The sequence below is a fragment of the Cataglyphis hispanica genome, chromosome 25 (genome assembly GCF_021464435.1).
Source record: "Cataglyphis hispanica isolate Lineage 1 chromosome 25, ULB_Chis1_1.0, whole genome shotgun sequence".
Taxonomy (NCBI): Eukaryota; Metazoa; Arthropoda; class Insecta; order Hymenoptera; family Formicidae; genus Cataglyphis; species Cataglyphis hispanica.
The window spans coordinates 118108-134005 of record NC_065978.1 but is presented as its reverse complement, the minus strand read 5'-3'; the positions used below and the strand labels follow the sequence as shown (position 1 = coordinate 134005).

Below are 15898 nucleotides of genomic sequence, written 5' to 3'. Positions count from 1 at the left end.
TATGGGATTCATTGAAAGAAATATTTGACGGTGCGGAGAAAAAAATAAGAAGAAAGAGGGGCTTGTAATGGTCCGTTAACGTAAATAAATGTACACTGCATTATACGAGACTATAGTGTATACGTAGGAATTAATTTTTTCATGGAATAATAATAGCCGGTTGCACTTAATAATCATACGGATACGGGTAGCTAAAAGTACGAACATACGCCGCGCGATTCGCTTTTATGTATTCGTCGTGGGTATTATTCGCGAAGGTCGTCCCACGAAGGCTGCACTGTGTCAAACGTATAGAATTGCCCGACGAACTACGTGAAAATGAAATGAGGGCAATGCGAGCGTAGTCTCGTGTTCCTTCGAAAGAATGCATCCATTGTCTTTTCACGGAATCCTCAACCGACTCAAACTTTGCGCGACCCCGCGCGTGCAACATCCGTGAAGGTATGCGGTTCTTGTAAAGCTAATTAATTTAATTTTTAGAAAGATATTTCCATTTCATTCTCAAACCAGAAATAATTGAAGAAACTATAACAGCCGTAAAGAGATTAGCATTCATATAATATCGGTTAATTTGAAATTTTTCCCAACGACACAAGCCGAGTCAACGAGAATCATGTGAAGGCAAATTTTCTTTTCCCAGAAGCGCTTATATGCGTGAACGTGCCGAGAGGGGTGGTTTAAAGGAGGAAAAAGAAGAAGGTCAGATACGCGTATAAAGACGCATATATGGCCGCGTGTAAAGAAAAGGGGCCGACCGCATTTAAAATACACGCGACGTTTCTCAGTAACGAAGCAGCGAAAATATGCTGGGGGAAAGAGGTGAGGGACTGTTTGCCGGGGCATATAACGACCATAATAGGAAGGTAGTCTTATCCCCGAAGAACCGGGTTACGTTTGTCCGTTGTTATGCCGGATGATTTCAACCACCGCCGCGTCTGGGTGATCGGCGGGATCTGGGTGAGATCGAGCGAGAGAGTAAGAAAGAGATGAAGAGATTGCGAAGAAGGTAGACGGAACGAGAAGGAATAAGAGATATAACGAGAGAAGCGGGAAGAGGGAGAAAAGGAGAGATAGAGACGAGCAGAACTCGGCGCTCTGCTTCTTCGTTCCGCGCACCAACTCTCGAAGAGAGTAAGAAAAGAGGCGAGTGATACAAAACGTACTACCAGCGCATCGAGGAAACGGAACAAACTGGAGGAGCTCGTGCGTGTCGAGCGACTTCGAAATGGAAAAGCGAGCACTCGATAACATTCTATCTCGCGCTCGAGTAAAACGCAAAGATATAAGATGAAAATATATTTTTACGATATGAATTAGAAAGGCGCGATAAATATTCACAACTTATATAATTTTTCATTACAATTAAAAAGCAACGCCTTCGATGCAGTGACACTAATAATATGAGATATCTAAGTACAATCTATTAGCTAGAAAGGACTCGCGCACGAATCGGTGTTTCCCCATTATGTAAATACTTTCGATGAAAATTCAAAATAATATTTGCGTGGAAATTAACTTGGAAAGTTAGCTTGATTTATTCATTAAAAAGTTGCTTTGATATTACATAAACTAGATTTAATGTTATATTTGTTTTCTTTGAAAATTAAATTTTGCATTTATCAAACGTAAATATCTATATCAAATAATATTGTACGTCATTTCTTTCGTATTCTAATTATATATTGATAGACACAATTATGTTAATATATACATATATGATTATAGAGATTAAATATACGAGCAGACTCGCGATATCTATTTATTTAAATTTCGCAAGAATTTTTATCCTCCATGAAGTTTTAATTTTATTGTAAATCAACGTAGAACTATTCGCGCCAGTAATTATTGCAGATAGTTTCTTGAATTTATTACGCGAAGACAGGCCATCGCACGGCCATGCAGCTGACACTGCACGGTCACGCGGATATACGCTCTTTCTCTTTCGCGCACGCGGCGTGGCAGGTGCGCTCCTCTTCAGAGTAATATCTAATCCGCGTTAACGACGACCGAGTTTCGCACGGTTAAAGTCTTAAGCGGCTTCCGACCTGGTTATTAAATCTCACATCCTGCGTAATGATTTCTCTCGTTGCAGCGGGAACATCTGCATCACGCTCTCGTGCGAGGTGCGAAAACGCGACACTGACTTGTAATGAATTATTGCATCGATCATCCACAGAAATATCTATTACCGTAAATAAAATAAGTAGAATAGAAGTAATTTATTCAAAATATCATCATTATATTTGCAAAGACTCAAAATTATTTCTTTAAGTTTTTCTCTAATTTTAGAAATAATCATTATTGTTTAATGGATTAAATGTATATTTTAACAATTATTATTTAATTTATTTTTCAGTAATCAAATTTTTACAATTATATATTTTGGTAGGCAATTGCAATAAATGTTAGGCGAACATTATTAGCGAGCGTAAGAGTTTAATGGATGAATGAAAAAATGCTTTTATTCAAGGAAGCAAAAAGGGTTTATTAAAAAAGAATGAATCCACGGATTGACACTGTGGATTGATGGAAATTGTGAGAGCTGAAAATCTAAAGAAGATACGCAATGTCATTTATTAAAGAAAATGCTAACTAGAATCGACCACGCCCGGTGGCTAATCGCTATCTCCAAGACATCCCGGAATATTAATTAGAAACGTGATTAATAATAAGGGAGGAGTTCCAAAGGCTGATTAAATGCGGATAAAAGTAACGCCGGGTAACGCGCGACCAGGCGCCACAGTTATCGTAATTATTGTAATTGGCCTTTACGAAGGCCATGAAAACTCTTCTCCCTTCCTCGAGAGCACCGAACCGAAGAAGCGACTTGATCTTCCGGTTCTACGATCGAAAGTAGATGCAGAAGCGACAGCCAGGCAGGTAAGCAAGCAAACAAGCAGACCCGCTACCTCTGCTGTTCTAGCTTCGATAGTTCAAATCCAAGAGAGAAAGATCCTCTTTAGCATTTTAACAGTATTCTCCTTCATTAAATAGAAACATTAAACTTTTGTAAGCATCTATTGAAATATGTGCAAATTTAAGTATCAATCGAATAGAGATATCAATGTGAGCATTATTTAAAAAATTCGCACAAAATACACCCCGTTCTAAATAAATAAATCTTCAATACGTAAGTTTTGATACGCCACGTGATATTTTAAGCCGGTTGTTTGCAAAATATTTTGTTTAAATTATATTGTGATGTACAATATGATCGTAACGCGATCGAAAGTCATGTAATCTCAAGAATTAATCCCAAAAAAGTTCTTACGTTTTAAGGGATTTGGACAATTCTCAGAAAATAAATATAGCTAATATAAATATCCTTATCAAATTATGATTAAATACACATCCAAATATAATTCGATAAATATCGACAGATTTCTAGGATAAAATTCCAGAATTGCGCTATATACGATATTAATTATTAAAGATATAAAAAAAGTTTTTTTTTTAATAAAAAAATTTTTTTTTAAATTTATTATTTTTTAAAATATAATATTATTTAATAATAAATAAATAATAAATTTATACAATAATATATTATTTTTCTTTATATATTTTTTTTGTTAATATAATCAAAAAAATTAAAGTTCTTATTTTTTTAATTTTTTTTAAATAAGTTTATGAATTAATGAGACTTATTATTTAAATAGAAGTATTATTTAAAATATTATTTAAAATATTAATTAAAATACATTTTTAATAATTACAAACTGCATTTTTGTATCTACAATAAATACACTTTATTCAAGTTTAATTTTGATTTGTTTTTGCAAAATTTATCTAATTAAAAATAGTAATTACATAACTATGAGCCACATTTAAAATAATGATTAATTCAAATCTATTATCTAAAAAGTTAAAAATAATGAAAAATCAATTTGCAGTAATTAACAAATAAAGATATTAAATATCTAAAAAAAAAATAGGCTTATTATTTTTTTTTCATTAAAAAACCGTTTTTTATTAAAAAAAATTTTGTTTTTTTCTATTTGCATCTCTACTAATGATATCAATAAATTCCGAGAAGTTTCGATAATTTATCAAATCTCTCCATCATGAGGAAAAATCGCATGTTTCATTCTTCTGCTAATTCCAGGGCTAATGATACACAACAATATGTGTGATTAGATTATTAGGTATATACGTGCTGTGTGCGTAATTCACAGATTGTATTGTGGGGATACGATCGATTGCGCGACATATCGATCAATCGACATAGAAACAACATAGATTTTGCAAAAAAGCAATCATATACGCAGTAAGAAGCTGCTTCGCTTTATGAAATCGACATCGATTGATAAACGAGAAGTCGCCGCATTCTCGGCACAACGATAAACCGAGTGATTTCTTTCACCCCATCGGCAATCTGTGAATATATATCTCGCGGCTTATCAAAGTCCACGTAAATTAATTCAATTGGAGTTCTCTGGGAAACGTCTCAAGAGGTTCCACCGCCGATCGAATGTCAGAAAGATAAGAATTGCGGAGATAAACGCTGTTCTATTGTTATTTTTCAAAGGCAACTTCGTGACTTCTTATTGCATTCGTTCCACGTGCAATAAACATGAATTATAAATCGAAATGTTTTCCCGATATCAATTAAAAAAATTAAAAAAATTTTTTCATTCCGCTTATATAACAAAAAACTATGTACATTATTATATTATATATACAATTGTTTGTTTTATATTTCATTCTTAAATAAATTTCTATCGTACAGAGATATAATGAAGAAGACATCGTTATCTATCATATCTTTCATCACGTTCATCGATAATGGTTCGATACGATGAAATTAGCTCGGATAAGCCACGCGCAGCAAACAATAGTGCACTTCCGTGAATTACGTTTTATTCGAGCGTATTCTCGCCGCCGCGGGCTGAGGTTGCAGCTGAAGTTGAAATGAAAACCGGTCAGGAGTATCGTTCGCGAAAGCTTGCGTTTTAATCCTTCGGACAATTTTTTTCTCTCTTAACGTCTGAATTTAATAATTCTTAAAAACATATAAACATTCATATAATATGCGTTACCGATTACTAACAAGACGGAAAGAGTTTTGCTAATAATCTCTAATAAGCAGGTCACATAAAAATTGTAAAACAGTAATAAAATGCAAAACAGCACTAGTTTTTATCTATTTTACGATAAAGATATATATATGCTCTTTTAATAAATATAAATATATACAATAAAGCGTTTTTTCTTATAATAAAAGCAGTAGCAAAAAATATTTATACAATATGATTCTAAAAAACCCAATGACAAGTTCTTGCGTTTGACTTGTATATTTAGATATTTTTATTTATTTTATTTAGATTATTTTTCTTTAGTAATCACGTTTATTAGTCAATAAAGACAAGATAATATCCTTCTTTAAATTTCTCTTAATTTAAACATGAAATTTTACGAACTAACCGTAAGTTCACAATTAATATTTTTTATGTATATGATATTGACAAAAAAAAGTTTCACAGGAATTGCAAGCAGTATTCGAAGAACCGTAAAATATGAAAATACATTCTCGCATGAGTTTTTTTTTATAAATCGTAGTTGTATTCGACAATTATACGCCGTATACCTCGTTCGACTGAAGGTGAGAGCAAAGTCTAATTATGGTAGCTTCCTTACATGGTTTTATCTTATCATATAATGTACCGACAATGTGTTCAAAGTATCACCGACCGTTTCTGCGTGGAAGAGTTAGAAAGATGCTCATGCAATTCGCTTCTAACGCGTACTCTCGTTATCGGTGTTTTTATCTTTCCAAGCACATTAGCCGTATGCACTAAAATCAGTGACAAATGTAAAACGAACGTAAATCAACTGTGCACGCATACGATGCAAGCATTAAACAAACGTCAAAGTCTCAAAATTATTATCGTTATTTTAATGATGATATCAATTAATTTATTTTTAAGCTACAATCTAATCTCTTATTGGAGAATCTTAATTCTTGTAAACTCTTTGAAAAGTGAGTAATTAGGTATATATATATATATATATAATATTTGACTCTTATTTCATTTACTTTCTTTTTATATATTTATATATAATTTATATATTTTTATTAATTTTAATTAATATTATTAATTAAAATTTATTATATTATTAATTTTATTATTAATATTTATATATAAATATATATATATATAATATATAATATATATATAAATATATATATATATATATTTATATATATTTATATATAAATATTAATAATAAAATTAATATAATAAATTTTAATTAATAATATTAATTAAAATTAATAAAATATATAAATTATATATAAATATATAAAAAAGAAAGTAAATGAAATAAGAGTCAAATATTATATATATATATATATATATATATATATATATATATATATAAAGTAATTATATATATAAAGTATATATATATATAAAGTATTTATATATATAAAGTATATATAAGTAAATGAAATAAGAGTCAAATTATATATATATATATATATATATATATATATATATATATATATAATTTGACTCTTATTTCATTTACTTTCTTTTTTTTGTGAATAAAATTCACGTTGTGACAATATTAAATAAAATATTGCTGTTACATGTGATTTTGTCAAACTCAGCTGAAATTTGAAACTTTGTTCCTCGAAGATTTAGATCTTGTCGGTTGCCAAGATGTAAAATGATCAAGGTGTAATACATTTCCATATTTATTTCGTCTTCGAGAAACTGACCTCAATCCAAATAGGTATCCAATCACTCTCACCGGATACATTAATTTGACAACAGAAATAACACGTATAAAAATACCGTACGATAACGGAACATTCGAGGATAGCGCGTGAATCGAAGTCGTCGTGTTCACGCGTGGTCGTGGGAGAAAAGCCAAACATCTCACCGTTGGTCAACAATCACAATCGACATGCTCGCGTTAATTACATTTCTGACACACGGCCTCGTTAGTATGCTCTCGTTCGCGAGGCAAGGACCGCGCGCGCGCGCGGATCTCGGTGCGCTGTGGAATCCGCGTACTCTCCCTAACAATGTTTGTTATAGTGACGTACGTCGAGGAATGTGCGCATTATATCATTACGCACTATTACCCATTACATACCTCGTTACACCGTATATATCGTATATTATCCTAGATACGCCGGAGGAAAAAGTGAGGATCCTCTCTTTCTTCATCTCGCTCTCGCATCAAGTCTCTCCTCTCTCTCTCGCTTTCTCTCGCTCTATGCCACTGATGAGACCCTCGGACCATTACCATGCACGTCCGCGCGGTGCATCTCGCGCGATCGCGCGCGCACATGCGTTCGTAATGCCGTACGTGCACATCGTAATACTTGGCGCGGGCTATCTAATTGTATAGTAAATAACCTTCGTAAATTACGCATATAATGCTTAATGCCGCGCGCGCGCGTCATACGGCCGCGCTTCGCATTGTGTTGCGCGCCTATCGCGTTATGACATTCAATTGCGACGTGTCAAGCAATCACGGCCGCCTTACAGACTCTGACACTTTATGGCGCGCAGTGATATTGCACGTGGAGAAGCGTGGTCACCCGCCGAGAAGAATAAAGGGAGAGAAAGATAAAAAAAAAAAGGAGGAAAGGAAAGAGTCCCAGAAAGCAAGTTTCTCTCGAGGCGACGCGTTGTCTCGATAAATTAAGTTTATTCGCGAATAACTATATAACTACGAATTAATGAATGATACCGTCGCGATGGCAATGTCGATGGCGCATAATTGTTTTATATTTATATCGCGTGTCGGGACGCGCGCTTTGACCAGCGACGGATAATTAACGAGAGAGATAAAACCGTCGGAGATTTTTTTTTTTCGCTGTGCGCTAATGGCCGCTCTGTTCCGAGTTCCCCATCCGGTAAAGAGAAAAAAAAATCGCATTTTTATTTATCTCGTAATTAGCGATAAAGTAAACCTGTACGTTTGATTGATACTTCCGGCGAGTGTATAATTTATTTATGAGATTGCAAATATATATATATATAAATATATATATATATATATATATATATATATATAAAATGTTAAGATACCGAGGTGAGAGAATTCATCTTGATGTGACATAAAAACCATAATTACGGTACATTTAAGTCTTTATTTATTAATTTTCATTCGAAATATTCACGGAATAAAAATCCAACTTTTAACTAGTAATAAGCACAATTACAATTACTAATGGAAAAATTGAACGCTAAGTTATACTAGAGCAATGATTTCTTTATGCCACGTAAATCACTCTCTTTAAAAATTGCAAATGTTATATTTCAGTAAAATTCAGTAAAGTTTCGCGAGATAGAGATTCCACGCGATGTATTCATTTACCTTGAAGCCGACCTCCATGGCACATACAGTGAGCAGAGAAGACAATGTCTGGCTGGCCGGCATGTACTTTCTCTATAACCGGATAATCGCGGAACAATGTTATAACGGGCTTTATATCACGCGCGATTGCGTAACCTCGTACGAAACCTTCCCGGTAACATTGACTTTTTCAAGTTTAATCGGTGCTCGTGCTCCGATTACTAATTACCGCCACCGCGATGAACGTGACATGTATTCGATTTTCGCCTCGATGCCGTTCATTTGTACACTGTAGTCGCGCCTCAAATTTACATATTCAAAAGTACGTTGCCCGCGCATCGAGAGTAAAAAGTATCTTCCTCTTTTGTACCTTTTATATTCTCGCATAGCTTAATAAATGTCCATTAAATGTAGAATAGTGCGCGTACGTACAAAATTCAGCAATTGAAAACTTTAATAAAAAATTATATTCGATCTATTTTTTTTTTTTTGGGATATATAATAGGACATGTATATATGTATATATATAAACATACATACATATACACACACACACACATCACACATACAGCGACACGCACACGCACACACACGCACATCGCACACGCACACACGCACGCACGCACGCACGCATCGCACGCACGCACGCATCGCATCGCACGCATCGCACGCATCGCATCGCACGCATCGCATCGCACGCATCGCATCGCACGCACGCACGCATCGCACGCACGCATCGCACGCATCGCACGCACGCACGCACGCACGCACGCACGCACGCACGCACGCACGCACGCACGCATCAGCATCGCACGCATACGCATCGCATCGCATCGCACGCATCGCACGTATGTATGTATGTATGTATGTATGTATGCATGCATGCATGCATGCATGCATGCATGCATGCATGCATGTATGTATGTATGTATGTATGTATGTATGTATGTATGTATGTATGTATGTATGTATGTATGTATGTATGTATGTATGTATGTATGTATGCATGTATGTATGTATGTATGTATGTATGTATGTATGTATGTATGTATGTATGTATGTATGTATGTATGTATGTATGTATGTATGTATGTATGTATGTATGTATGTATACATAATAATTTTTTTAAAAATATTTTAAGAGCCTATATTTATTCATTTCGTAAATATTGTTCTGATTTAATATATTTTATTATATATAAAGGTAATATTAATTGTATATCTATAAAATAATTTTTATTAAAATATTTTAATATAGTTGCATAATTAATACATTGATATATTTTCTATGTGAAATAAAAAATATTATATAGATTTTTATTTCACATAGAAAATATATCAATGAATGCATCGCGTGGAATCTCTATTTCGCGAAACTTTATTGAATTTTACTGAAATAAAAAATCTATATAATATTTTTTATTTCACATAGAAAATATATCAATGTATTATGCAACCATATTAAAATATTTTAATAAAAATTATTTTATAGATATACAATTAATATTCCCTTTATATATAATAAAATATATTAAATCAGAACAATATTTACGAAATGAATAAATATAGGCTCTTGGCTTCTTATTTTACGGACGTGATCAATGTTTATTTTATACTAAGACATATATGTATAAATATAAAAATTAGATTTAATAAAATTTTATAAGAAATTATTGAAAAAATAGTGTAATTTATTTTGTATATTGGAATATATTTTATATACATTGGAGCTATTGTGTATATTAAAGCTCTATTTCTAACAAAAAATTATTTCATTTCATTCTACCGTAATAATCCGTAAAACTACATTTTCCAAATTTAAATAATTCTAGCCAACTTTATTTTAATTTTTTATGTTTCCTTTCATAATTATAGGAAATTGATTCAAAATATTGAACACGATCATATGCAAAAATGAGTTAATTCGTAAAAACTCAATCAATTATACATATAGAGAATTGGATTTAGAATATAAAATATTTTATTGTAAACATTATTTCATCATCGTTTTTATGTGCGTATCAAAATAAGTATATAACAATTTAAAAAAAAAAAAGGAAACAGTCTACGTGACTCCGAACGCGCAGGTTTACCACCATTACACCGCAATACGTATATCGATACGCGAGCCTGGCGTCACGATTATGAACGATCGCGCCAAAAAAAACAAGAAAAATATGCTTATATATTGCGCACATTATGCGCAAAATTGTACAGTATTACAAATTGTACTCAAAAAGCTACGTACTTACTTGGCGATGCTGAACTATCCGATGTCGGCGTCGGTGGTTGTGGATGGTGGTCGCGAGGCACGGTCGCTTGTATAAAGGCTAATTTTTGCTCTTTCCCCACTGTTAACAACTCCACACTGTGGCACTCTTTCTCTGTATGCGTATTGTCGTGTGCGTGTATCTCGCGAGAGGAGAGACCGGAATGGGTCGCGCGCGACGAAACGAGTACGTCGATGCCGACGAGAGGCGAGATGAAGCGAAAAAGAATAGAGATAGAGAAAGAGGGATAGACGAGGGAGAGGCGCGTATAAAACAGGAAGAGAAAAGGAGAGTGACGGACGCGATGGACTGAGTGGTCCTGCTCTGACACAGATCACTGACCAACTACTTCACTTCGAGACTGACGCGATACTGACTCTCGAGGGCTCGAGGGAGCGCGACACAACCGGCTTCGCGTCGTTCGGCCGTTTCCGCCGCCATTCGGAGACGCTCGGCTCCGCTCGCCACTCGGCCTGTGCATAGGAAATATATGCGAAGGTATATTAATATTACGCGTATATACAGCGCACGTATGTATTGCACGTGCGGGTCCGCTCTGCGTGAATGTATATTTGTTACCGTACACAGTCAAGGTAACGTGTGTGTATAAAGGTACTCCTACACAATTTGAGTCTCTGACGATAATGAAGAATTTGTCTATACCTTACGTGAGCACGTAACAATGTATAATATCGTGGAGATATTTTTCGTATAAATCTCTTTCATCTATAAGATGTTAGAAAACAGATCGTATCTATTTATTTGAGCAATATGTATTTAAATTTTTCTTTAGTGAAGAGTTTTCAGATGCTGTTTTTCTTGTATATATATATATTTTTTTTTTTTTTAATTATACAGGGTGTCCGATAATTCGCGCAACACCCTTTAAGGAAAGGTAAAGAGTGTTATTCTGAACAGAAAAGTCCTGTACCATTTTTTTTCTATAACGTTTAATAAACGAGTTATTATTGAGTGAAGTCTGGCCTATCATCGCCGATCTTCAGCCGGGCGCATGTCGGTGAGCCGTCATAAACATCTGAGCGTTCACGCACACTACCAGGCGTGCGGCTCACCGACCGTGCGTCCAGCTAAAGATCGGCGATGATAGGCCAGACTTCACTCAATCATAACTCTTTTATTAAGCGTTATGGAAAAAATGATACAAGACTTTTCTGTTCAGAATAACACCCTCTACCTTTCCTTAAAGGGTGTTGCGCGAATTTTCAGACACCCCGTATATATGTGTATAATCAGGATTAAGTATAGTGACTAGTTAAACATTTAAAAGTTAAGTTAAAAAGTTAAAAAAATAAGTACTTTTAACTTAACTCAGTTTAAAACGTGTTAGCTTTTAACTTAAACTAGTTATTTTTAAATACATTAACGTTAACATATTATTAACTTTTTTTTTATACAAATTAAAATAATTCATCAATATTAAAGTCGTGTGAAAATGATTGATCATAATGCGAATATTTCATTTGTCATACAACAAATTTATCGGATGTGTCAATTTGCTGTTGGATAGAGAATTAAGTTTTAACTTTAATGAGTTAATAATTTTCTAATTTAATTTAATTTTAATTGACAATGATTTTTGTTTAACTCTTAACGTAAATCTATTTAATTTTTGAGCATTAGTTTTAAACTTGACTTAAGTTAAAAAAAATTAACTTACCAACCCTGTATAATATAATTGAGAAAAACAAAAACATGAAGTTTTGCTTTTTCGGATAAAGTTTAGAATAAAATATAATTTTATTTATGTAGAAAAAAAAATATTTTCAAAAAATGTTGAATAATTTATATTTAGTATAATTTGCGTTATGTAATTTGTATGTCGTACGCAAAACATGAAATTGATGATTACGAAACGCGAGATTTATGAATTTGATAATGATAAACTCGCGAGCGCGCGCATTATATTGCGAGTATTACGGAATTATACAGCATTACAAGCTGTTCCGACGTTAAGTACGATATTCAAGGATATAATAGAATGTGAAGGAACATAGAGACCTAAGTTAATGTTCGCAAAGCCGCTACAATAAGGATTGAACGCATAGGACAAAAATATAATAAAGTGTGATCTCTATCCTTGCATCCCTACAATTTCATATCTTCCTATGATAAAGATCTCGTGTGTGCCTAGCTATTATTAAACAATTTTCAACAAATGCTCATGTTCCGATTATTTCATGACAAGCGAAGAACGCCAAAGTATCTTCGAAGGACATGAAAATATATTTGAAAAAAATAATTTTGCTCTTGAGGTATCATAATTTTTTGCAAATATGATGGCAAAACTGTTATTCCGTACTCGCAGTCGATCAACGATAAAGCCGATTGATGTAGAAATCTAGAGAAGCACGTGATTACCGTTTACAGTTCACACGAAACGGAATGTCTCGGCGTAGAATCAGGCCGAGCTGAGCGTTTTCTACCGCGGTGATCCGCGCGGTCGTGAGATAATTATGGAAATGAATTTCGATCGTTATGGAGGCGTAGAAATCTCGGCTCTTCCGTGACATGACCCGGCCTCGACAACGATGATCCCGCCCAGCACCATAATTTTCCCCACAATTTTCGTGCCTGCGTGTAAACATCCAACGGTACGTTACTACGAAGCATGGTGTAACATATATATATATACGGTATGGCTGTAATCTCTAAGAGGCAAAGTACTCTCTTTTGCATCCATATTCGTGGATGCAGAAACCAAATTTGCGCGATCTCATCGAAAAGACGATCTTGTAAAGCGTTTTCGCAAATTTCTTTCATTTACATATCCTGTTTTTCTTTCTATCTAAAGTATCTGTTTGTTGATAAATTTTTCCTTCAACTTTTCAAAGACTTTTTTTTTTACAGTATTGCAATTAATAATGATAAAAGCTGTTGTAACGACTCCAGAGTTCAAAGTTCGAAGAAGCTATTCCAGCGGTTTCGCATGATGTACGCTGTGAATGGGACAAGTTATCAGTCAAATACTAACATCGGTACACGGGATTCTTAACATTCGACTGCCCCTTAAATCATTCTCGCGGCGATGCTATTCAGAGATATGAAAGGATCACGACGACGTCGAGATGACGGAAGCCGGAGAGACGTTTTGTATAGGCGATGTCTTTCGCGGCGGCAGCGTTTTTACAGGAAGAAAGGAGAAGAAGAAAGAGTAATACGCGGGGGAGAGGATAAAGGGGTACGACGTGCGTGTGAAAAATTGGACAAGGACACGGGTGTAGGGAGGGCGGGGGGAGGGGGACCACCGATTCTAAGCGCGCATTAACCCCGCTTATAGCGAGTACGCACGGCTCGCATTTAACGGTGCGTGCCCGGCGCGGTCACGACTCACGCATAATTTAGATAATTCTGAAAGCACGGTGAAAAATAGTTTTTTGACCTCAGAGGGGCTACAGGCCGAGCGTTTGTCCGCTACGCACTCTATACTTCTATACGGACTGCTGTCCGTGTAGAAAGTGACTGCTCTCGCTTGCGTTGCGAGGGTGTGCTAAGCTGGTCCAGCAGAATTGCAGATCGATTAGATAAGGCTGCTGTTAAGATCAATCCTCGGTGTGATAATGATATTGCCGAGTAAGCGCCCTCGCTCGCCGACAACAATCTTACAAGCGTGTAAATGTGATCTCTGTTATAAAATTTCACTCATAAAAGATTTAATGGAGAGTTTAAAATAGGCTCCCCCCCCCTCTTCAACGATTTGTCATCATTCGTGAGAAAACATGATTGATAATGTCGAGAAAGTGAAACGCGCGTTTTGCTATGTCAAAATAATTTTCACCAATTTAATTTTTTTTTCTTCACAGAAATATTATTGAATAGTGATTTTTTTTTTAATTTAATTTAATCATACATGTATAATTTAATTTTTTTTTCTTCACAGAAATATTATTGAATAGTGATTTTTTTTTTTTTTTAATTTAATTCATACATGTATAATTTAATTTTTTTTTCTTCACAGAAATATTATTGAATAGTGATTTTTTTTTTTTTTTAATTTAATCATACATGTATATACGCGCTGTTCGGAGCGTTTACAAGGTGTATCGTCACGGTTTTAAGCGGTTCCGCGTAACTCGGCAGCATCCTCGATAGGATCTTCTCAAGCCGTGTTATCACCTGCTATAGGAACTTGGTACCGCTCGCTTCAATGGCTTCTTAACGCTATACAACGCTATGCAGAAACCTGTTTGTCATGTATCTCGCTCTCGAGATATATTTTAAAGTATTCTGTCGCTCACGTGCAATGTCTGGTACCCAAAGGAAACCATGTTTCTTGCTCTCTTTCGCTTATGTTCCGCGTCGACAATGAGACTTCCTGTCCCATCGTATAAAATATATACACGGTCTATCTTGAAATCATCGCGAAAGATCTGCGGCCTGACAAGCGTATCGCCGTGTATCATCTGCTTCTTTAATTAGCGATATTAAAGTGTGCGACGACAAAACGTTTCTTGAATATTCATTTATGGCTCAACGATTATACTATTTCTTTCATGTCGCTGCCTCTATGAAAAGAACTGCTATCTTTCCGAATCATTAATTAAAACACCATATAACTTGATTAAAAGATTAATATGTAAAAGCATGCTTAATATTTTTTACTCAAACAAAAAGAAATATAGAGATTTTGAAATATATGATTTATAATTTTGTTGATTAAAGCCTTTATTATGCCTTATCTTAATTTTCACGTTTTGAGTGTATTACTAATCAAAAAAGGGAAAGGGGAAAAAGGAAAGAGAGAAAAACTTTTATATTTCTCGCCAATAAATATATTATATACAATAATAATTAGTGCAAACATGCATAAATGCTTTAGCTTACAATTAGTAGCGTTTCTAGCATGTATTGACACTACCATATACTTGTTGCCACTAATATTTTCCCTGCTCATGCATAGCCGGTATATCCAGTCTCGCATAATTTTAACAGCACGATATACGGAGTTTATCCCGAGGTTAAAGTATCCGCGCATTCGAGCCATAGATAAAATTACCTGGACGAAATTATTTCGCCGATAGTTTCGGAAAGAGAAGAGGTGAATGATAAACAGCGGGCTCGTCAATTTCATATCGTTAGCCTGCCACAGTTTTGAATTTCTCATGATTCGCAACGATATACAATAATAATTACTGGCGGATTTGTATTTGGTATTATTTATTTATGTGTCTTCTCTTGAAGAGAAGAATATATACACAGTCTTCTCTTCAAAAGAAGACACATCACTCAAGCAAAGTTTGCGAGCATCATTCATTCATTGATTAATTCTGCATTATTATCAATTAATTTACAAATAC

General features: G+C 34.5%; 1 protein-coding gene across 4 annotated transcripts in view; it reads right to left on the bottom strand.

Annotated features, from left to right (window-relative positions):
- The window catches only part of LOC126858507 (uncharacterized), a 145348-nt gene extending 134392 nt beyond the window's left edge, over positions 1–10956 (bottom strand). For 3 of the 4 annotated variants that reach the window (XM_050608894.1, XM_050608896.1, XM_050608897.1), the window contains exon 1: positions 10566–10956. The gene's annotated coding sequence lies outside the window, so the exon portion shown is untranslated. Of the gene's footprint in view, positions 1–10561 lie in introns of all 4 variants that reach the window. The other variant, XM_050608895.1, reaches the window with a different exon arrangement.
- Positions 10957–15898: the final 4942 nt, after the last annotated feature.